The sequence below is a fragment of the Ambystoma mexicanum genome, chromosome 3q (assembly GCF_040938575.1).
Source record: "Ambystoma mexicanum isolate Mex_15411 chromosome 3q, UKY_AmexF1_1, whole genome shotgun sequence".
NCBI lineage: Eukaryota > Metazoa > Chordata > Amphibia > Caudata > Ambystomatidae > Ambystoma > Ambystoma mexicanum.
The window spans coordinates 763,092,607-763,115,851 of record NC_090926.1 but is presented as its reverse complement, the minus strand read 5'-3'; the positions used below and the strand labels follow the sequence as shown (position 1 = coordinate 763,115,851).

At 47.2% G+C, this 23,245-nt stretch overlaps 1 protein-coding gene and 1 long non-coding RNA gene across 4 annotated transcripts in view; one reads left to right on the top strand and one right to left on the bottom strand.

Annotated features, from left to right (window-relative positions):
- Window positions 1-13,438, top strand: part of LOC138582959 (uncharacterized) — a 33,674-nt gene extending 20,236 nt beyond the window's left edge. The window contains exon 2 of the long non-coding RNA XR_011305113.1: window positions 10,822-13,438. This is a non-coding gene — a long non-coding RNA (uncharacterized lncRNA). The remainder of the gene's footprint in view (window positions 1-10,821) is intronic.
- The window catches only part of RECQL5 (RecQ like helicase 5), a 1,190,108-nt gene that overhangs the window by 665,046 nt on the left and 501,817 nt on the right, over window positions 1-23,245 (bottom strand). The gene's annotated exons all lie outside the window — the stretch shown is intronic.

Genomic DNA, 23,245 nt, shown 5'->3' with positions numbered 1-23,245 from the left:
GGCAAGTATGACAAACCTTTATGCGATTTCACCTAAATCTGATGCGTTTTCTTTTCTGCTTTTTTAATGTTTTTTATGTTTTATTTGCTTGTTTTTTTATTCATATATGTTCTTTTGTATATAGTGCTTTTGTTAAAGGTTGAATTTTTTTAACCAATAAAAAACAGAAAAAACCTTCTATAAACACGAACCACACTGGTGCTGTTTATGTCTCTGTATTGCAGACTATGCTTCTCTCCTTCCGAGTGCCGGCTATCAGGAGGGCAGCTCTAATGCTACAACAAAGTCTTTTATTTCAACAAAATCAGGAACAACTTCAGTCTGGGCTACTTCTGCTGTTGAAACATAAAACACATTGATGTTGCTGGTTTCACCCTTGGGATTGCCACCTGCGATGCAGATTCCACTCCTCTCCTCCTGAATACTGACGAGGGCAGCTCTTCTGACACATTTGCTTCTCCACTTTTGCATCATTTAAATACTGATAATGGCTTTTTATCACCCTTGCTCTTCTTGGGTCTGGGCAATGCTGGTTTGGGTCTTGTTTAATTATTGCCCCTTTCTCCTGGTGGCAATAGCATTTACGATTGTTCTTAACTGCCCTATTTGGCTTGGGGCAATATTGGTTGCTGTAAAGGTCTTTTCCTATTGCCTTCTTTTGGCTTTGGCAATTATGGTTTTTATCATCTTCAGAATTACAATTGCCTTCAATGTTCTTATTCTGCCACCTTAGCTGATAAGCCTCATTTTGATATGCACAGTTAGGCCCAATCATTCGCATCTGCCTCTTATCATTAGTTTGGTATTCAAAATTAGAAGCACGGGCCAGCGGGCGATCACAGTGTGTTCCGGGGTCACATTCAACTAGTGAACTGACCGCGTGCTGCATACGCTTCCGCTCGCTGCGCTGACTTAGTTTCTTCTACTTTCTCTGCTCCCAGCTCCCAGGCAGGTTGCTTTCCTCGCTGGTCAGGGATAGAGCAGTCCTTGCTCCAGTGCTCACCTGCCACCGGAGAACACTTTACTTTGGGGAAAGCATTCGAAATTAACTCTTCCTGCAGCGCAGCCTCTGCACATGAAATCTTCAGGAGGAAAAGCTTCAATATCAACGCTTCCCGCCATGCAATCTCTGCAGACACAGTGCTCGAGGGCAGAGACCCTCATGAAAGCGGCATCAGCTTTCTAGTATACAGTGGCTCTGACATCTCTGCTGCCCCTCAATCTCGGCTGCTTCTGCAATGTGGAGTCACGAACAGTACTCCACCTGTCTACACCCCCTGCTACTACTACTGCAACCATAGCAACAACCACCTATGGCCTGCCCCTGAGGGGGCTTTTTATACTTCTTAGTTCCTCTCAGGTGTGGGTCATTGAAATCATTACAATGCACCTTAAAGTCAAATGCCTCCATATCCCTCTTCCTCGTCCCAGTACTTTGGGAATTGGGGGACTTGAAGTCCCCAATGTTACAGTTAGCTTTTTTTCCCCTTCATCTCACTTTTAAATGAATTAACTTCACTTCTATCATTAATCACGTTTTCAGAAGGACCTTTAAAATAAGTCAATGATTGTTTTGAAATCAAAGGAGTGCTAGTTCTATTAAAACCTGGGACAGGCATGTTCTGCTTTATGAGGGGGAGCTTTGTGTCTAACACATGACTGATTAAGCCTGGCCACCCCCAGGTTGAATAATTTTAAAACAAAAAATCTCACTGACAACAAGCCATAACATTCTGGCATCACTGACATCTCTTCCTTCAAGGGAGACAAATGCTGTGTCTCACCCAACAAGTCCTCCCACTCCCTTCGGGCACTTCTCCCAGTTGATCCTCCCGGCTAATACCACCCCCAGGTTAGGATCAGGTAGTGGCTGCCTTCCCCAGGCCACCTGGGAGGAAACTTTAGGTAGGGTTTCTTTGAGGACTCCGCAGGATTCATCACACTACCCAACACAAATACATGGAAGTGTGGAGAACTACTATACCCTGTATAGGATAGGAGGATGAGGGAGGTTGTGGTGTAGTGTGGACATAACGCCTTCTCCCCAGATAGTCGTCCCTAGCCGCATTGGGGGGGGGATCCCTCCCCATGAGATCCACCCGCTGTAAACCACCCCCATGGGGATTATCGGGTAGCGGCCTGACCTCACCGGCCTCATGGGAAAGGGTTCCCCCTCAGAGAGAAGGGACGGCATCCAAGGATTCATCACTATGGCATCCATTAGAAACAGCAATTAGGAATAATCAAGCTGAGAAAAATGTCTCAAGTATGTATGTAATGTTAGGCTACAGATATATAGTGCTTAACATACGGCTCAGTTGCTGTTCCAAATGCTCCAGGATAACAATGGAAGGGGGTGGGGGAAAGGGGCGAGGTGTTAGGTGGTGAGGAAACAGGGCAGTACCAAGTCATAAAGTTAGATACATGGTTAGAGCCTCAGAACGCCTTGAAACTACTTGGAAGCACTATGGAACAAGAGAGGAAAATAGACAGGCAATGAGGTGATGCAGTCATACTGTTATATGATGTGTTTACTTGGCTAAATAATAATATCCATGAATCATGTGAGTACTGTGGCAGGTCAAAAGGAGGAGTCGGACGCTTTAAGGGCATTTTATTGGTTTTCAATGAAATGATACAGCTACGACCTTACTTTCTCCCATCTCTAAAGGGTTCACCCTATCCATCTAAAAGAACCAAGGGTGCTTATCAGTGATCAGGAAGTACTAAAATAAAAATGTCCTTGGTCCAAACCCAATTCTACCTGACCCTACCACCAAGATAAACAACTTCGACTCATCCAAGAGAAGATCCTTATTCTCTTGGATTGGGGATTTCTTCAATAGTCTCTGGATCGAATTTCCATTTCAAATGTTTCCTCCTTTTATAATATTCTTCAATAAAGCCTGGCTATCTCCTCCATGTGCTCTTAATTACTGGACAGCACTCCTAGGTTGTATGCTTACTTTAAGGATATGTTGTGGCCAATGAGTCTTTACACACTTTTGCACACTCTTGTCTTATAGTCTCTCAATTCAACCTTGATTAGATTACGCAGGACTTGATCCCCTTGTATAATGGGATCTTTCTTTAGTGCTTTCTGTTCTATTCTTGTACTCTCTTGGTACTATGATACCTTATTTCCTAAGACACGGCTAAGGGTTGTGTTTTAACCAGTCTTCCTCTCTTGGCTTATGAGACTGTATACCTTCCTCCCACAGTAATTGTCTCCAGTCTCTCTCCATTACCCTTTTTCTCCACATTGCCCGTTAAAGACTTTAGTCCTTGTGTCTGTTCTTTGGGACTAGGACGAGTTATACTCTTAACTCTTAAGATGGTATTCCCAACATCATTGAGTGTGCCCTAATAGCGTCACTGTGCTAATGTTACATTAAGACGGTATTCCCAACATCATTGAGTGTGCCCTAATAGCGTCACTGTGTTAATGTTGAATTAAGATGGTATTCCCAACATCATTGAGTGTGCCCCAATAGCGCCACTGTGTTAATGTTGAATCTAGAAAGTACTCCCAACATCATTGAGTGTGCCCCAATAGCGTCACTGTGTTAAAGTTGAACTTAGAAGGTATTCCAAACATCATTGAGTGTGCTGGTCACATGCTCTTTACTGATTACCACAATGTCACACTACTATGCTTACTCTCTCCTATACACCACCACTCAACTAGAACACAGCTGTACTAGACACATTCGGTATAGATGTTCTCATACTAACATGACCCATCATCCTAATGAAACACAGCTAGCTGAGCACATACCGGCTAGCTTGGGCGTCTCCTCAGGCCTAACGCAACCAGAACTCAGTCTGGGTGTCCACCCTCCAGACTGAACACATTCAACTGACCTCCTAAGCACCACACCTACCGCTAAGAAGCAGCTATCATGCAACAACCACATCAGATGCAAACATACCCGGTGCACCCACGCACTTTACGACTCTCTCTCGGCTGACTTGAACTGCGGTTCCCGAGGGCATCCTACCAGTGCTTTGAGATCATACCAATGATATATAAGGCGCTATACAAATGCCAAATAATATAACATAACATTAATGCACGTTACTCCCCTCACAGGGTTGCTGGTTATTGGCTCTAGACACATTTCGCATTGGCAATTCAACAATTGTGTTCCTCTGGACTCGTCTTTACGACTGGGGCGAGTTGTACTCTTCATGTGCTTCATCCGCCTCCCACAGGGCATTGCAATAGTCCAATTTGGTGTTAGTAAAGGGTCCTACCACCATTGGACGATCTTGCTCAGCAATAAGCGGGAGCAGAGGTTTTAAGAGTTTCATTTGGAAGTAAGGAACAAGTTACTTACCTGTAACTATTGTTCTCCAGCATGGGTCTGGCATGGATTCACTTGCTCATGAATATTCCCCGTCATCAGGCTGGGAATCCTCAGTAAAAGAAAAACAGTTCACTTTCACTTACAAACTGTATATCTCCTCTAAACCAATCACTGTCTTCTGGGTCATACTGCCCCCATCCAATGACAGTCCTCTCCCTAAGCCCCTCCTCTGCCTGCCATCTTCAGATTGGGTAAGCACGTAAAGTGACAGTATGACCAAGAAGAGCCACAGAGGGGACAGAGGGAGGGTTCACATGTGAATCCATGCCAGACCCATGCTGAAGAAATGATAAGTTACTCACCATAGTGACTAACGTGCCCTTCCCTCCATACTGCAGGGGCGTCCCATCCTAGGGACGGGAGACAGAACCTTTTTCACCAGAAAAAACCTCCTTCTCCTTTAAATTAAGAGGCGCACAGGGGTGCGACCCTGGGAGCATGTGCTGCCCTAACTCCGCCCACTGAGGCCACACCTCAGTCCCCGTAGACACCAGTCCCACCTTGACACACATTCCCCACCTGCTCCCTGCCTTGGTGCGGTATCGGGCGGATGTCAGCAATGTCTGGCACAGCTGCCAGTTTGTTGAGCTGCCTTCCATGTGCCTGCGTCGTGTTGCTCAGCTCACTGGGCCCCACCCCATCCAGGACTCTGGAGTGTGGATCAAGGGGCCTACCCTGTTCTTCAGGCCGAGGCCTTGTAGGCGCTTCGCCCTTGCAGATCTGCGGGTAGAAATGCGTATAGGCGCCCCCTCTGACATGTTGCCAGTACTACGGCGTGGCCTCTCGGGTGAAGACCCGTTAAAAGAACCTTCCAGACCCTCAGCACTGTTACCAGGAGGAGCCAAGCCCTCAGTTGGAGCGATCCTGTTATCGTCACGCAGGATTGCACCTCCTCCGCTGGTGAGAAGATCTATGACCGCTGGTAGCTTACAGGAGGTGACGCTGACAGGCTGAGAAGGTTCGGATACCAAATCTGCCTCGGCCACGCCGAGGCGATGAGTATCATCCTGCAGTGACACTGTCTGATTGTGTTGATGACTCATAGCAGGAGAGGGAACGGAGGAAACATGTACAGAAATATCCCTTCCTACAGGAAGGGGAACGCGTCCCCCAGGCTCCTCTGTTGGTAGTATCTGCTGGCATCGAGTTCGCCGCCGTCGCAAACAGCTCCATCTGGGGCCTGCCCCACTTGGCAGTGATGCGGTCCATCTGGTCCTACCAAAGTTCTCACTCGCGCCAGGAGCGCAACTCCCTACTGAGGGCGTCCGCGATTGTGTTCTTGACTCCCGCTAGGTGAAGAGGGACGAGGAACATTTCTTGTCTGACGGCCCAGCGCCACAATTCCTGCTCTTCCCTGGAGAGCCCAGGTTATCGAGTGCCCCCCTTGTTTTCTTGATGTAGAACATCGTGGTGATGCTGTCCATTTAGATCCTCACCACCTTGCCCTTCAGAGACAGAAGGAATGACCTGAGGGCCCAGAACACTGCCCGTAGCTGCAGGTTGTTGATATGGAGATCCTTCGCCTCTGGCAGCCACAGGCCTCTGGCGTGCAGGCTCCCGGTGTGGGCTCCCCAGCCTTCCAGGGAAACGTCCCTAGTGACTTTTCCTTGAATGGAGGGTTCTGAAACCCTGAGCGATGTTGGAGCGGACGCCCCACCACCTTATCACCTGACGTAACTCGTCCAGAGTGATCTTGTCCACAAGGTTTCTGGACAGTTGTATCCAGCGAGCGTCCAGGTACTCCTGAAAAGGTTGCATCTGTAACCTGCAGAGCCCGATGAGGTAGATGCAGGACGACATCATGCCGAGCAACGACTTGATGGTCCGCACTGTGGCCGTCTTCATCTGCAACAGCTGCTGCACCTTCCCCTGAATGGCTGCTACCCTCTCCTCCAAGGGTGATGCCAGGCAGGACACTGTATTGAGTCTGGCTCCCTGGAACAGCACATTCTGCGATGGTGTCAAGCAGGACTTTGGATAACTGATGGAGAATGCTATATCCGTCAGAAGCGAGACAGCTGCCTCTGTGTGTCCGACGGCCAACTCTCACAAGCGGGCCTGGATGAGCCAGTCGTCGAGGTATGAGTAACCGTGTATTCCCCGTAGATGCAATGGGCCACCACCGGTCCCAGGCATTTTGTGAACACTCGGGCAGCCGACTTCAATCCGAAAGGTAGGGCCTTGAACTCGTAGTGCTGGCCCTGCGCTACGAAATGCAGAAACTTTCTATGTTTCTTGTGAATAGGGAGGTGGAAATAGGCGTCCTCAGCGATGGTCCAGCAATGTCAAGAAGTCGCCTTCCGCCAGTTGGCTGAGCAATTACTGCAACGTGAGCATCCTGAACTTTTGGGACTTTAAGTACTTGTTGAGACGTCGTAGGTCTAGGATGGGCCTCCAGCCCAGTCTTCTTTCTGATCAGAAAGTATCTGGAATAGACTCCAGAGTCGCTGGGAATTAAACTACCCCACCTCGTCTGGCAGGGTCTCCCTAGGCTGCGGTTACTCACCGCCCGCTGCAACGATATTGTAGCAGTCGTCCGTCGTCGTGGCCGTATCCATCCCTGTCTCTAGGTCTGCTGGGGGATAGGGGGCCAGAGGCGGATGTGGAGGCTGAAATGGGGGTGTCGGATGGCGCTTCCCCTTCTTCGCTGGTGGCTGGTCGGGGGGACCATTGGAACATCCTCTTGTGGCATCCTCTTCTGGATCTCCGACAGCAAGTTTGGAGGGTTGATAGGATGCCCAGAGAGACATCCCTCAGCAAAACTGGCTAAATTGGAAAACAATAGGCCCTGCGCCATCGCCGTCGTCCTCCTGCTCTTCCACATCTTTGTGGACCCTGCATAAGGACTCCAGGTCCTCAGTCTGTGGATGAAATTTCCATGGCTTGGGCCACAGCCTGGGACTGATCCGGGGCCTCCTTGCCCCCCTCCTTTTTTCCACCCTGAGGGGCTGGAACCAGATTCTGAGATGGTGTCCCCTTCTCTGGCATGCTAGCAGACCATGTCAAAGTCACTGCAGTGGCTTCAACCTCGGAGGGAGAGATACCTTCTGCGCCGTGGGGGCTACATTCTCTGGGCCAGCCCCCTTAGCTTTCAAGAGACGAGCCGCCACTAGCTCTATCGTCGACGAAGACTTATCCTGTGCCGCCTGGGCCTTCTTGGGTAGTTCGGCCTTCTTCTCCACCGTCCGCGGCTTCTCAGGGTTCTCCCACAGTTTAGCCAGGTTGGATGATTTTTTTCTTCGAGGAGGAACTCAAATGCCGGCTGGCAATGGAGGCGGAAGGTGATGACGATGGTGCCCTGTCTGCGGTAGAACCTGCTTCTGCGGCGACCCCGGTGGACCCGGATTTGTTGGCCTTATCTTGGGCCTCCAAGGATGAGGCGTCCTCACAGGACTTAGAAGACCGCTCCTCGGCCCAACCAGTCCTGGGTGAGGCATGAACCGGCTCAGAGCACAGGGCAGATGCATTGGCGTTCAGCACGCCGCCAGTCTACCGTACCTATCTTTTGTTGTCTTCTTAGAGAAGCAGCGGCATATCTCGTAATCTCCTTCCGTATGGTGTGGATGAAGGCAGTAGAGGCATTGCAGGTGCTTCTCCTCCACAAACACATTCCGTAGCCCGCACTTGGTGCAGGAGTTTAAGAGGGACCTACGTTCCTCCTCCTCCGTCATGGCCGGAGGGTGTGAAGTAGACCCGATGGCCTTCTGGAAACTGATGATCTACACAGTTGAGGGGCCCCAAAATTCACTGACAATGGATTCCTGCTATTGGCAGATGGAGAAAGAGCACAAAGGCTCTTACGGAACAAAAATAGAACTTTTTTCTGTTGAAAACACGAAAAAACAGAAGTAGCTTGCAGAGCAAACCCGAGGACTCCCAACACTGAAGCATGCAGTACAAATCTGAAGATGGCTGCCAGAGGAGGGGCTTAGGGAGAGGACTGTCATTGGATGGGGCAGTATGACCCAGGGCACAGTGATTGGTTTAGAGGAGAAATACAGTTTGTAAGTGAAAGTCAAACAGTTTTTCTTTTACCGAGGATTCCCAGCCTGATGACATGCAATATTCATGAGCATGTGAATCCATGCTAGACCCCATGCTGGAGAACAGCCCTTAATAATTTGTCTGATCTGTAGGTTACAGCAACAAGAAGTGGAGGGCTTGTGCTGCTTTGAGGGGGAGCTTGGGAGCACTGTAATGGGGATGGTGAGTGTTGTGAAAGGACAGATGTCTATGGCAATGGTGCTGCTTCCATGTGTGAAGGGCCCACTACAGTCCCCAGTGTACTTATGCTTGGTGTTTTACGGGAGCGGGCATTTGTCTACTATAGGAGGTGAAGGGTTTGGAGAACTCAGCTGAAACTAGTAAATGGCTTGGTTTACTTTGGCTGGCATGACACTGCTACTGGTGATATAGAGCGTTGTGTACTAATGTAGTTACATAACTTCTAAAGGAGCACCTACTTCCCTACACCCCGCAACCCCAACCACAAACCTCTTCTAAGCCTCCTCTCTGCAAACCCTTTCTTTGCTCCTACTGACCGATTTGCAGCACAAACTATCAAGCAACTTGCATCCATCAGCTTTTTATACCTTTCATCCCCCTTCAACCACTACCTCACCAGTGACTTCTTTCAGGCCTGCAACAAGATTTCCCAATTAACCCAATACTCCAGAAACCCACAACCCAGCTCACAGCAACAACCCCTCCTCCTACAAACTGGTCGGACTCCCTCCTTTACAACCACTCTAAAATCTTACAGCATATTATCTTCAACCGCATAATTGAGGCTCACCCACACTGGCTTTCGGAGCAAACGCTCTACTGAAACTGCCCTTGCCAATGTATCCAACTTAACGCTCACCATTCGCAACTCTTCCATCCTCATGTTACTGACCACTCCATAGCATTTGGCACTGTGGACCATCTTGTCCCTCCTTCAAATCCTTTGCTGCCTTGGGTTCAAAGACACAACACTTAACTGCAGGGACTATATCGTTGATAGATTGTTCTCCATCATCTAGAACTCCAACATGGAGAGGAAGGATAGCTCAGGTGCAAAGTGTTTGTCTTGGAAGCAAGACCACACAACGCAACACAGCTTTGAATACTGATCCCACGCTTAGAATCCACTCTCTGGTATTAAGCCTGTTGTAAATGAACAATTATAATAATCTCTTTCCCTACACCCCGAAATGTGGGAGGCCTACAATGATCAGTTCTAGGTCCACTCCTCTTCAGTCTCTACGCCACCTCTTTTTGGCAAACTCATCTCATCCTTCGCCTTTAAATACTAACTCTTTGCAGCCGATACCCAAAGCATTTTCGTCTTTCAATCCTTCACCCTGGCCATTTCTGATCGCATTACCAGCTGCCTCATGGCCAGCCATTATTGGATGGCCTTATGCTGTTGAGTGCTTAACTCCTCCAAGACGATATTCGTTCATCTCCCTGCCTCCAGTGCACTCCCCAGGCCCATATTCTTCCCTCCCTCCAGACTCCCTCACTCCATCACCTAAAGCTTGCAGGCTCAGGGACTTCTGCCAACATTCTAAGACTCCACCAATACATCCTGGTAACTGCTATGGCTGCCAGGATCAGCCTTCCTAACATAAGGAAAATCTGCAATTTAAGCAAAACCTTCAGTTCCACTTTCATCCTCAGGAAACTAGACTACTGTAAAAGCCTTCTCATTTGTCTCACCCTATACACGCTCTTCTAAACAAAGTTCCCAACTTCACATAACTCACTCTTTACAACCTACTGAGTTCTTCCCCCACCTCACCTCCACATCCTGCGTGATGGCAAACCATGCAAAACCTGTCTCGCTTCAAATTCCTACTTCTTATCTACACATCTTTACATGTTATTGCCCCCTCTGCGTCGCTAACTTGCGCTACTCTCCCTAACGAACACTACAATCCTCTTCTCTCACCAACCTAACAGTCTCCCCCCATCGTTCGTCCGTCTCTCGCTCATTCACACTCCTTACCCCTCTCCACTGGAATACCCTCCCCACTCACATCAAAGCCAGCCCATCAGTGGAAGTATTCAAGAACAGACTTGCAGTACAACTACCACCCAGGGATTGGTTGTTCCTCGCCTGCAACACAGACCACCACTGACAAATTACTGACCCCAGCCCATACTTGCTGACCATACACACTTAACTATTATAATTATATATGTGTTTAGGATATGCATGCTCTGGTCTACATCCCACTTTCCCACCTGACTGCTATTTCAACAATAATTTGAACCTTTCCAAAAGTACCCCTTGTAGGTCAGTCCCATCCTTTCTATTTGTCTGTATCAAATCCTAATGTACGTACTTTGTTAGAAAGGACAACCTATTTGATCAAAAACACAATAAAGCAAGATAAAGAGGCTGGTTGTTTTTCAGCTGAACATCATCTCTTTTAACACACCTTTGTTGCTTCTTATTTTGCAGAATGGGTGCCAACATACCTCCAGTACCTCCCCCAGAACACAGCCCCTCCCACGCATTAGAAGACCTGAAGGCACGCTTGCTGGATGATTCCTGGGCCCTCGGAGGACTAGTGGTTCTTGGTTCCTTCTGCATAATAGTCATGGCCTTGCTGGCCTTTGCAGCCCTGTTTGGCTGTTGCTCAGGCTCAGAGCGCAAGCCAGGACACCGCTAGACAGAGGAGTGGTGGGGAAAGCTAGTCTAGTGTCAGACTTCTCTCAGCCATGCACGTTACATACATACAGCAATACCATTAAACAAATTATGATCTTCATCGTATGCCCTCCTCCCAGTGCTGGCTTGAGTCCAGGGCCCTTATGTGCCGGGGTTTTGCCTTTTAACATATGTGGTACACCACTTCTGTTACAGACCTCTGCTCCTTAAAATCTGATCCAATGATGCTGCTTTCAGCTGAGACCAAATATGTTTGGATCCTTGTAACATGAAGAATAACATTGTTGTATTGAGCCTCTGCCTTTTCCATCTGTGAACAAGCTCCATTATATTAGCCTTGCTATCTCAGCATGCCTGTCCATGGTCTCTTCCACCCATGAGATGACCAAGCAACTGTGGAAAAGAAGACTGTACGCAAGATGTCATGTGATACATTTCAGCTAGTTCACAGAGACTGTGCCAGAGGAAGAGTTGAAAAAAGTCAGAATGCGGCAGACTGGCCAACCACCTGTTCTGGTCTAAACATCACAATTGGTTTAGTTTTTGAAGGATCATGGACAGTCACTGCGTATGAACATTCAAAGAATCCCACCCAGTCAAGCTCAAAAATACTAAATCACTGAGTGACAGCTTTAATATGATGGCTACCCCAGTCTGAAAAAGCCATCTATAAGTGAGCAATGCTAAATGATATCAACACAAGAACCTTTCAAATCAAAGTAATTCAAAACTTGAAAACCACAATGTGGGCAGTGCCCTGCCAGTATTGTGGGCAGGTCTCGCCTAGAAGCATAAAGCAAACTACTAATCCAGTAAAAGAGATGGGTGTGTTTAAACTATTAAAGAGATGTAATACATTTTGAGCAAAACGTCTGCATTTGACCTGAACAACTCAATTTCAGAGAAATAGGCAAATGTTTGTATTGAATAAGAGAAACGACAGAGCATAAGTGTTCATTGCATCTACCTGGGAAATGTCTATAAATACTTTCTGAAATATACTCTTCTTAGAGTCACAATGAGGCTTGTCCGACTGTCGTAATCCTTTGCAAAGTTAGCATTTTTTTAAAACTGTACAGTAAGAAAATAAAATAGGACCCCAAATTCCACTGTATCAAGACAGAAACCCGAGACTGTTATAATATCAGACAAGTATTACAAAACAATTACTACATTCAGTTTTAAAGCCATGACAAGTATAGTTGCAATGCTGAACTTAAGAGCATATCTCCGCCTGCTTTGGGGTATGAATTCAGAACTCTGCCACAGTAGTTAATTGAATAAGTATTTTTGTGTTTGTGCACAGTGCTGTCTGATAGTATGCTAAGATCTTGCCCAGGATGGATACACATCCAGGCCTACACGCATGAGCGTCTACCTCAAAGGGTTAAATATTCAGTGTGTGAGGCAATGAGTCGAAGGTGGTTACAACTACAATCCAAACACATTAACACAGCCTTCCATCATTATTCTGATCCAACAACTAATTTGCTGCTCAAACTGGCATTACAAATACAATTGCAAAGATGATAAAGACATACGAAAAATGCGAAGGCTACGGGGTGACACGAATGGGCATTTCAAGTTTTCCATAGTTATATCTGAAGGTCTTTACATCTTGAACATATACATTGAGGTGCTGTTAGAACAGCATTTACCATAAATGTTGCACTATTAATTCAGATGTTCTTCAAAAGCTGCATCATATTAAATTGAGGGGAAATGTACACACTAATACACTTCTTGCTGTAGGGTCTCTCTCCAATCCTACTGTCACAAATGAGCGCGCAGGTTATTTAGAGCAAACATTCATAACGATTTAGGAAGAAGTGATAGAAAATAATGTGGCACTTGACAGAATTCCTGCTTATTCTTTTAGGGGTTAGAATCTCACCTAGAGTAGAGTAGAGACGGCCTTTGCATTACTAATCAACTATTCCACTTCAAACGCCTAAGCATTTACACGCCTAAGCATCTACAATAGTCATAAAACGATATTTGTCTGCCATACTTACTACATCAAACAACCTACATCCATTTTCGAAAGTCAATGTGTACTCTGTATGTTATGTTTTTTCATGATAAACATCTTGACCTAATTTTGGTAATTTTCTAGGTACACCATTTCTTTTAACTGCTGAAGTAAAGATACATTACGAACAAAGAAGTCTCATTACTCGTATGAAAATGTGTACTTAAGACAATTTCAAAAGGACTTGAATGCCAAAATGCATGCCATGAATTTACTGAATGAACCAAAAGTTGTAAACGGAAGACACGTTTTTTTTCTTTAGAAGGCAGCCACAAAATGGAAAATATTGATAATAATGTATGTTATGCTACCATTTCGTTTATATAAAACCATAAATACTTAGGAAAATAAATCAATTCACACACACAATCAAAATGTTGCTACCGATTTTATAAATTGTTCTAAAAAATAAGAAGCAAAAGTCATGGAATTCATGCTTCTGGGGGTCAAACCTTCATGGATGATGGCTACATAGTGAAAAACAGTATAGAATTTGAAACAATGACTACAATTTGATTAAAATAGAGTTTAATAGATTTCAAGAGCCGCAACAGTGGGAGATTCAGCGCAATATATTTACCACTCAGACATTCACCCCAAAGGCAATTGAGCATTTTTGAGTCTACCTTCTTATGGTTTGGGCAAGTTAATATATTGTTGACTGCACAAAAAAGCTTCCCAAGTTTAAATACAACAGCAATGAAGGAAATCCAGAAACCTGTTGCAGCAACAATAAACTAATTCGTGGATAACCCATTGAAATGAAACTTCATGGCATTGCGACTTGCCTGGTGGCACTGCAAGCCCAAGATACAATTCTTCATTTACCTATGTTCATTGAACTGGAGTGCAATACTTTAACGATAACCATGATAAATGGATAGAAGTTTTTCTTACATTGATAGCATCTCTTACATATTTGCCAGTGACATTTAGCAATCTAAAAAGACGATTTCACTGTGAAGTTACAAAAAGATATTTCTGACAATGTCGGCAGAGATGTTTCCTCAGTAAAGCATATTCTGACCAGGAATGTCAAGCAGCTCAATTTTACATGCATAAATAAAGTGAAACAGTTCATTTAGCATAAGATCATTGCATTAACCAATTATAACCTTCTGCTTAGTATATCCCACCATTGTACGTCTCCATCGGCCCAAAATTCAGCCACAAATAAAGTGGCAAAGATGTCTTTAGTCCTATAAGTTAACAAAAGTGGCTGCAGCACAAAGCTTTTCTATTTTTAGTAACAATAGTGAGCGTGCTTTCACCGCTTAACAGTTTCCAATTTAACTTGGAATCGATAATTGTCCCCAGGAATTCAATATGCCTCATAACGTCTTGGGGTCACACCAGATGTGCCATTGGTCGTATGTTCTTTGCCTAATCCCAAAGCCCATTCTTTTTTTACTTGGCCCATTTACATTTAATACCAATGACATAAGAGCAAAAGTTGAGCAGTTGTTGATGGCCCATGTAAGTGGTGGCTAAATATTCTTATTTCAAGGCTGGACATTGAACTTGGTGTCTAACAACTTTTGGTGGAAATGCTCTTTCTATTTGCAAAGCTTTGTTAGGTCAGCTACAAACAGGTTAAACATCATCTGTATCAAAATACAACCTTGTTTAAGGCCATGTGTTAGTCAGATTCCCTTATGTACTACCCAAATATCAACTCTCACTCATGTGCTTTTCTCAGAATATAAAGCCATTACCATGGCAAATGTCCTGCACTGATCGCCAGGGTTTGATGCGTTTCTGGCAGGAGCGAACTTATCCACAATACCAAAAGTATTGGAGTAAATCTAACACAACTGTGTACAGTGGGCAATGTGTGTCTGATTTGGTTATATATGAAAACTGAATTAATACCAATATACTGACCGTAAAAGCCAGTACTTTCCAGAAGCCTGTTTGGGTGATTTTGATTTAATGAAAGTTCTTCGCCTCTCATTATATGAGTATTACTAACAATTTTGCAAATATTTTTCTGGGAACATCCATTAGAGTAATCAGTCTATGGTTCCCCTGGCGATAGTGTGATGTCTTCCTTCTTTTTTCTTTTACAAATGGGTTACAATATACTGTACCACCATGACCCAGGTATTTTCCCCAGTCCTGCCAATTTCCTGCATGAAGGAGACGAGCTGTCAACTTTGGATAATTTTTAATGTGAAGTTTACAGATTCCATGCAGGTTAGTCAAATGTGAAGATTTTAAGGATTAAATAAAGCACTCCATTTACGTAATTTATGACATTCCCAATTTACAGTAACCACCATATTTTCACAGCCAAAAATCGTGTACCAGGATTAAATAGTTTCATAGGTACACCCATATTGTTTAGAGATGTTTAGAGATTGAATTCACATGTGTTTCAGGCAGCCCTAATAGGACATCGCAATAAGTGGATTATTTTCATATACTTGAGCTTCCATTTATTTTGGTAGAGTTAAAATGTCAGAAAATGACTTTCACAAGTTTCTTTCTCCATATTCTTATGATCGGTCAGATGACAAATAGTAATACATATTACGTTTTTAGCTGAACGGCTATGACTTTCTACCCTCAATTTATTTCTTTCAGAGCATAATGTAGGCATTTAGAGAACCCAAACTAAGCATGAGCAAAACGCTCACAAAGCAGCTCCGGACTAAGTACAAAACACATGGAATGTTTTTCAAATCTCTTGTAAAACAGATGCATAATAAATTCTCAACTTTTTTCTCAAATGGAAGACTGGAATCTTTCAAGATCAAGCAATACGAGAACCTTTGGAATAAAAGATGAATTCAAATTGTACTATATAATATGCAATGGCCCTCATTACGACCCTGGCGGAAATCGGAAAACGATGGCGGAAATGCAATACCGCCATCGAATAGCGCTCGGTGCGACTATGACCCGTCACCGCAAAGTACGAAGCCATTAGCGACACCGTAGTGAACGCCAACGCTAACTGCACCAAGCACGCGCGCGCGCGCCATGCCAAACCGCAAACACCACCATGGCGCAAGGGTACGCCAATTCCGACCCTAGCGGACATGTACCTAACGCCATGAAGCATGGCGGAATGTACCATTCCGCCATGGTGAGAAGTACGGCATCGCGAATCAACCGTAAACGGCCCCACTGAGTGCCTGTACACCGCTCCCTGCCCACAAAGTACAACTCCCCGTAGGTGCAATGAAGTCACAATGCAACCATTGAAATGTACAAGTCACCCATGCATGCCAACGAACAAAAGAAACACAACAGGGGCCAATGGGAGCTGCAGGGCACAGATGGCACGAATACAGAAGCCATCCCAATGGACATGACCACAGTCCCCCACCAAGAAACGCACGCAAACACAGGCACCTGTGACCAGCAATATTCCGAGAATCACATCATTCCACCAGCCCACCTGGCTGACCGGCATCTGTCACACAAAACCCAATCCCCCGCCCCGGAGCATGACAACATTCAAACTGTCATATTGGCAGCCCCCATCCCTGACCTCACGGGCTTCGTAGGCAAACGCGCCCAGTACAGTACCACGCAACTAAACTCCGAAGCTGGAACCCAATGCAGATCTCCCCACAATACATCGCCCCCCAAATAGGCATATGCCACATCACTTGCAAAGAAAAACGCTACACGGGCCAAATCAGAATAGAAATTTAATGCACATCAAAATCACCAAGCCCATACAGCCATCAGGCCATGAACTCCAAAACACTTTTCACCATTGTGTGCTGCATCCGCAAGAAATGACCAGCCACTACTTGTGTGACGCCCTGTTCCCTCATGGTACACAGAGCCACATTCACGTACGAAAAGGCAACATGGAAGCGCACACAACCGCAGGGCCGTCCCAATGGGGAGGCACTAGTCCAGCTGAAAGGCCGAAATGTTGCTCCGAGCCACCAGTACTGCGTAAGGGCATGTGGGCCATTGGCGATCGTCCCATAAGATCGTAATGCTGCTCCACTGATTAACACGAAGCAGCAGGTGTCGGGAGTAAAATCCATCTGCAGGAGTGGCATACAGATGGCAGTGGCAAAAGGGGAGGAGATACCTGTCAACCAAAAGAAAAGAAAAAGAACTGAATGGCCATCAGAACTACATTCCAACAACTCACTTCAATGATCACACTAAATCCACAGCCATATGCATGCTAGCCCACTCCAAAGGATCATCACCACCCCAAAACCACTTGCGACTCATAACCATCTATATCGAGGTGCAAACACCATCACAAACGAGTGTACCTGTGCATGCGTCTGTCAAAACATAATCCATCAGATGGGAATGTTAACGTGCATGGACACAAGTGTCTGAGGGCGCGTCGAGACAGGGAGGGCTCAACAAGGCCAGATAGACGATGGTCCCACTATGGCAGCCCTGCATCACATAGCGTAGGGGAGGCGGATAGATCCCAAGAAGCCCTGTACATGGCAAACTCTGTATCAAATCACCTGCCCATGCATCCATCCATCATTCCCTCATCCCGGGATCAAAACGCCTGAATAATTACTCACATGACATTAGAAACATCCATTGAGTCTGTGCGTTATGCAGCCTGCAAAATCCACAGTGCCCCAGCCCGTAATTCCAGTGTCGTGAAGTAACATGTATTTGGGAACGGCCGGCCTCATCGGCCACGTAGCTATTGCGCATCCCAAACTATTCATATCAATCATTGCTTCCTCGCCATGGCCCCTGTCTCAAGGACACTGAACAATAGAACGTTATATTTGCAGTCAGACCTGTGGGCATCTCCTCGCCGCTAGCTGGAAACCGAAAGCGCCGCCCTTCGAATTCCTCATTTGCAACATCACGTCGAAAAGGCATCTGTGGCCGTTTGAAATCACTAATTATTCCATCGAGTGCGGCTGTGTGTGAAAATGGCAACTGCCTTCACCCACAAATGGGACGCCCCGCCCGTCGTTGCAACTCGGTACAGTGATGCATGAGGGCCCACCGTTACTCGAGTACTACGTTCCACTGACCCTTCACAAGTCTGTTCGCGACTGCACAGATAGTATGTGCAACAATGGGACCACAACAGAATGAACATATCAACCAATCTTACACGGGCATCGGGTACAAATACATGATTGCAATAGCAAGATGCCATTCCCCGAATTGCAGCGTTGTGCGCGGGACGTGCCCGGCCAAAGGGGAGAGCAGTTTGCACAGGTGGAATTAATCACCACAGGTGGAGGCCATACAGCCTGAAAACACATAAATTGCACAGCCAGTCTCCTCCCACAACCACACCGAAATGCTACCGGCAGGACTCGCGATGTTGGCCCTGGGGGACCTGATAGCACTGCAAGTACTCCAACTCCAAGAAGAAGACGAACACCAACTACAACCGGCCGCACGGAGGAGACGCAGGAGGAGGAGGAGGCCAAGGCAGGGCCAGCAAGGGCCGCCAGCACAGCCACTACCACCACGCAGGCAGCCCGCAATCCCACGCCTCCGAGCACATCCGTTCAACCTTACTGATGAGCAGATCCACACCCTCTACCGTCTGGACCGGGACACCATAGCCGCCATTGTGGACATGACACAGGCTGACCTTGTCAGCATGATAGATAGCCCAACCGCCATCCCACCCCTACTGAAGGTGGTGTCTGTACTCCACTTCCTGGCCACAGGCACCTACCAGCACACAGTCGGACAGTTGCATGGCATTTCTCAGCCACTGTTCTCACGGACACTATTGCAAGTGCTCGATGCCCTCCTGCAGCACGCAGACGACTACATCTCTCTACCACGCTCGGAGCAGGAAATTACCAACACAAAAGTGGGATTCCATGCACTTGCCGGCATACCGGGTTGCATTGGTGCCATCGACTGCACCCATGTGGAATTGGTCGTCCCACATGCCATGGAGGCCCAGTACCGCAACCGAAAACAATTTCATTCCCTGAATGTACAAATGGTGTGTGACTCCAACAGGATCATTACACATTGTTGTGCCCGATTCCCTGGATCAACCCATGATTCTATGGTCTTGAGGAACTCTACAATACCACGCTACATGGAGCGACACGCAGGGAACAGATGCTGGCTACTCGGTGAGTCTCATTACATGCATGATAATGTGGGCTATGTGATTCGGCAATGACCTGGCAGGAAGGGGGGGGGGGTGTGCGTACGTAGCAATGGCATTCCACATCATGCGTTTCTCCTCCACATACAGGTGATGCTGGGTATCCACTGAAGAGATGGCTCCTCACACCAGTCCGGAACCCACGGGACCAGCATGAGGAGGACTACAACCATGCCCACTCACGTACCCGTGTAGTCATTGAACAGGCATTCGGCCTACTGAAGACTCGTTTCCGCTGCCTCAGCAGGTCTGGCGGGGCACTCCTGTACCGCCATGAGAAGGTTGCAAAGATGGTCATGGCATGTGTCATGCTCCACAACATGTGCGTACGTAGAAATGTGCCCATGCCCCCTGACGCAGAACTGCAAGCACCTGATGATGGTCATGATGAGGGTGGGGATGTGGCAGCACCTCATGGAGTCTGCGAGGCACCGGAGGCCCGTGACATTCGTCAGCATCTCATTGATGCATGCTTCTAGCACTCACGCCTGGTGGCTGATACATGGACACGGGACTCGTGGCACTGTGTGTGTCTGGGACATGCACAATATGGACTGTACGCCTATGATGGCCTAGTACACAAAGATCAATGTCCACACATCTCATTGGTTGATCGTGCACTGTTTATGGCATATGTGATATCATGTTGAACACCCTATCGACCCGCCACCCAAGTGAGCCCAACACACCCCCTCCACCCTCCTACCTCCCCCCCGAACACCAGTGTCCAAAGATGCTCATTGTCAGTGGGCAGTCGCTATTGCAAGCCCCCTCTGCGGGTATCAGGGGCACCCCTGCCTGTGGAGCGCAGGTTCCTCCCAGATCTACGTTGGGGGCTGCCCTGGACGGAACTTGCAACGGATGATGTCTCTGCCTGCTCACGTCCATGCATGTCCCTAAGGGTTTGCGAGAGCTCAGTGAGCACACGGCGCACTGCGGCGAGTTCGGCACATACGTCTTTGGACGTCGCATGCAGTTCCCCCCTCAGGCTCTCGGTGCTTCTCTCCATTTGTGCCCTTAGCGTCTCTGTACCTCTCTCCATTTCTGCCCTAAGTGTCTCAGTTGATGTTTCTATGTCTGCCTTAGTGCCCCCACATTCATCGGCATGGTCCTTGAGGAGCGTGGCCATTTGCTGCTGTTGCACGATTAACTGGTCGAGGGACTGTTGCCTCTGCTGGGCCATGGCCATTTGCGGGGGTGTCACAGAGGGGCTGTTGTCCTCATGTTGCCTTGCCACAGGGCTTGTGGGGGATGGCCAGTCGTCGTCTTGTGGGTGCCCCTGCGTGGTATCCTCATGTTGTACGGGATGGGACAGACAGGGGGATTGGGACAGGTCATGGATGGATCTGACTTCGACATCCCCGTCTTCGGTGTCCGAGCATGCTGCCATCAATGGGGTGTCACCTATGGTGCTGCTGCCACCAGAGGCAGTGCCTTCTGTGGCATCCATTGGGGGGACCTGTGGTGGTGGTGGTGGTGTGGGCATGCTGGTAGCTGGGGTGCCTGTTGATGTTCCCTCCTCTGTGCTGCCACCTGATTTGTGCTGCTGCCGTGTCTTGATGCGTGCAGCTGAGGTGGAGGGTCTCTGGCCGTTGGTCTTGGCCCTCTTTGCAGGTGTGCTGGTAGGGGTGTCCTGAAGCTCGTCGTTTGGATCGGACCCTGTGGTGGAGTAAAGGAGGGCGAGGGTTATTGATGGGTCTGTGGGAATTGGAAAGGCATTGTATCACATGCATTGGAGTGGTACCTGAGGGTGATTTGGGTCGGGGCCTTGGAGGTGCTTTCATTTGTGTGTGGAGTGAGGGTGCAGTTGTTTGGCAGCCTGCAGTTAGGGTGTGCCTGCTGCACGTGTAGTGCGTGTTTTAGGGGTTTTTAATTATTTATGTATTTATTGTGGGTTTTAACGTGCGCTATCAGGCCTATGTGTGTGGACGTTCTCCTGGACATGTGTTTCTGTAGCACTATGTGGACGCATGGTACTTCACATGGATGGACTGTGTGGATTTGGCATTGTTTTATTTGGCCCCCCTACCTGAATCTTCGGATGTCTGCACTCCTTTCTCCATCCCTCCGACTCCCTCTATGCTCTCCATTCCGATGGTGGACGCACAGATTTCTTCCCAGGGGGTCAACTTGATGGGTGATTCAGGACCTCCCCCGGTGGCTGTGGCAATGTTGCGGTTGGCAGAGAGTATGCTGCGGACGCGTATCCGCAGGTCGTCCCATCGCTTGCGGCATTGCTGTGGGGTGCGGGGTGCGGTCCCCACCGCACTTACCCGCTGTGCCACCAGAGCCCATATGGCCTTCTTGTTTGCAAGTGCCGTTCTGGTCATTTGCGTGGAGAAGACGACGGCAGCATTCTCCTGGAGGGTCTCTGTTAGCACGGTGAGTTCCTCACGGGAGAAGTGGACCTGCCGCTTGCGGTCGCACGCTTTCTTCGCTACTTTTCCCATTTTTCTTGGTTTCGCTAGGGTGGATGACGGGTTGGGGTGTGTTTCAGGGTAGTGATTTTAGTGGTTGTGTGGTTTTAGTGGTTTTATAGGTGTACGGCGGGATGTTTCCCGTTCCGGGGCCATGTTTTAACTTCCGTTTCCGTATATTTCCGGTCACCGTACTTTCCGGTAGGCGCACACTGCGGTGACCGCTAAGAGGGGTGGCGGTATTGCACCTAGGGCGCCGTACGGCGGCGGTGTGGGCCGTTTTGGGGTCATTTCCGCCATCGCGGACTTTGCACTTCCGCCATGGCGTGGTGCTCGTGCCCGATGGGTCGGAATGGGCCGCACTTTGCTCCTTCGTGCAATGGCGGAAACGCTATTTACGCTGTGGCGGTCCGGTCAGTCACTTTCCGCCAGGGTCGTAATGGGGGCCAATGTAAGTTGTATTGTATAGTGCCTGTCAATCACTATTGGTGGGTGGCCTTGCTAGATAAAGGGAGGCAGTGGAGTAAGAGGGTGAGGAATGAGCCTGGAAGGAGGTATTAAAGAAGTAAAAAGACTCAGTATGGCACAAGAGGAAGATGCTCTTTTTATAAAAGAATAAAACAGTTTGAGGAGGATTTCCCTCTTGGATGCTTGGGGGTAAAATAACTAAATAGGAGACTCAGGGTGCTGGTCCGCCAAGATTATTTGTAATATTTTCCATTGTATTTTTAATGTGCCTGCACAGCTCTGCATATCATCTAAGGTATCAGATTGCTTAAAGATGCAGAATGAAATACAGCCCCCCCCCCCCATAAATACATAGTTAAAATAAATAATTCATACACTATCAGGAATGACAGATTACTTGCATTAGTAGAGTTTCACCGCAAAACAGCAAGGCAAAGTGTCAAAGCCACAGAACAGGCCTTGCCTTTGCCAATATATTACTCAATAGTCGAAGTTTCTGTAGTGAAATATTGATATAATGCACTGGACCATACAACAGCGTCTTACCAAGCTAGATAGTAATGTCCAAGATGTATTCTTAACTAGCATGAAATTAACTGTGGAGCTTAATCAAGCTCTGTATTGTGGATAGCACATACAGCCTTCAAGTACACCAAATGTTTTATGGTAAGGCAACTTATGTCACATCTTGACACACACTAGATGGTGTTTCAGCCCAAAAACCACAATACTAGCTACATTTTGGTTATTTGTTGTTTACATTATTGAGAAGTTGCCAGATTGCAGAGTCCACCATCCAGGGATCGGGTCGGAGTACTAAAAGTGGTTTTACTGAAAGTCAAGTCACATGATCCCCTTTTTCTGTTTGTTAAAATAATTACAATGCACCTCCAAATCAGCACCACTCAGATTGTTGGTTTTTCTGCTTGTATTTAATCTGTGAGGTAAACTGTGTTTTTGTTGTAAATAAATGAATGAGTAATAACTAATTCACTCTGAAAACCACTTAAAACGGTATATATACACTTTTAAATTTCTTTCAACTTCCAGAAAGACTATTACTGGTGGTTATCTGTCATCTTGGCCTTGTGTATCTGCTTCAGATTGACATGCTATGTGCAGTTTGCAAGCATCAATGCCCCCTTTTGGTCAAGGGGCACAAGCAGGTGAGGTATTGTGGTGGGTACAATT